The sequence below is a fragment of the Mustela nivalis genome (genome assembly GCF_964662115.1).
Source record: "Mustela nivalis genome assembly, chromosome: 10".
Lineage (NCBI taxonomy): Eukaryota > Metazoa > Chordata > Mammalia > Carnivora > Mustelidae > Mustela > Mustela nivalis.
The window spans coordinates 52,874,388-52,876,084 of NC_139029.1; the positions used below are offsets into that span (position 1 = coordinate 52,874,388).

At 39.0% G+C, this 1,697-nt stretch overlaps 1 long non-coding RNA gene across 1 annotated transcript in view; it reads right to left on the reverse strand.

The window, feature by feature from the left end:
• The window catches only part of LOC309842333, a 367,302-nt gene that overhangs the window by 365,303 nt on the left and 302 nt on the right, over positions 1-1,697 (reverse strand). The window lies entirely within an intron of this gene.

Sequence of the window (1,697 nt, forward strand, 5' to 3'; positions counted from 1 at the left end):
TGTATACCTTAATTTGAGTTGGTGGTAGCCTTTATTCCTTTATTCAGGACTCCCCATGATCTTTATAGTGACAGTAAACTGAATTTCCTCATGACCTTGTACGGAGTATATAATTTCACAGAATTCCTTGAGCGTAACATATTTATAAAAGAAATTGTGGGTTAAAATGCTCAAGTATATTTTTTAAAACCTAGTTAAAATGTTGATGCTTGGCTCTTTTTCCTACATGTGTAATTCAACAGAGAGTACTTTTATTCTCATAACTGTTACTGCTTTGTCTATGATGAAAGCTTTACCGCTTCTGTGCTGTGCTCAAGAAAAAAACCAGCAAAAGAAGCAGGGGTTCACTGCAGCAAAGCTCGCTGTTGAGCAATGGTGACATGAATGTGTAGTATTGATTTATTGAAGATAATCATGAGAACATTTTAAATTACTTGCCTTATGAGTTAGAAAATGTGTGGATATCATTTTTTGTAAATAATGATTTTTACAAATGTTTTTTCTTCATAATTTTCCCAACCACCCATTTCACAAAATTCTGAATATGCAATGATTTATCATGACACATTACTGCAACTAGGGTTCCCGTTTCAGAACAAACTTGAATTATACATGAGATCAAGACGAAATACCTAAAGTAAGTTGTTATTAAAATGTGATTTTTTTTTCTGGAAAATAAATGAAAATGTAAAAATAAACTGAGTTGTGAACCTCTTTTATCACCAGTCTCTTGAAATTTGACGCATATTTCTGGAAAATTTTACTGTCCATTTACGGTGAGCAAAGCACACAAAAAGGTTGGGCACAGAGCAAGAGTCTTAGAGTTGGGCAGATCCCACCAGCTCTGTGATCTGACTATAGAAGGGAATGTTATTCTTTGATTCTTCATCCTTATCTTTAAGAAAATGGAGTTACTATCCCTCATCATACAGTCAATGAAGAGATTAAATGAGTTAATCTTTACCAATTACCTAATCGTTCCTACCTACTTGGAAGTAGATATTCAATAAATGGTCCTTTCCTGTTCTTATTTTTCTATGAATAGGGATTGGGATGGGGCCAGAACACTTCAGTGCCCTTTCTCCAACTCTGTTCTAACTCTTACGGGCTCTGTCGTGATCCCAGTGTATTGTTCTTGTCAGCTAATGCTAACTACATGGAGGGCCCTTCAAGGGACAGGTGCGAAGCCAGCGACTTAGAGGCGTTGTTTTATTTCTAATTCCAGTAACTGACTACATAAGCGTCCTTTTAAAGGTTTGGATTTGTTTGCTTCGGGTTGCCCTGGGTTGATTATTAAGGAGGAAGGGCCTATAAGATATCTTGGGTAGGTCCGGGGAGGGGGGGGGGGGGCAAACAGCCTCCATTTCAAAGCTTCTTAAACTTCAAGAGGCTGGGAAGAGAGGTGTTAAAGAAAGCGAAAGAGCCCCGTTTGCAATGCTCAGGAGATAAGCCCATGCGCAGCCCGTATCGTTTAAGGCCCTGGGCGTATTATTTAATATCGCAGAATCTCAATTTTCTCTATCTGTAAAGGAAGAACAACCCTTCCCAGACAGAGTTGTTGGGACAACTAAATAAAACGAAAACTGCCAGTATTTGGTAAATATAAGCTCTCGGTAACTACCCGTATGATCAAGCCTCTGCACGGTGGAGCAGAGTGGTGGGAAGTAGTGTCTGGGGTCTGGGAAAGGAAGGGGAGC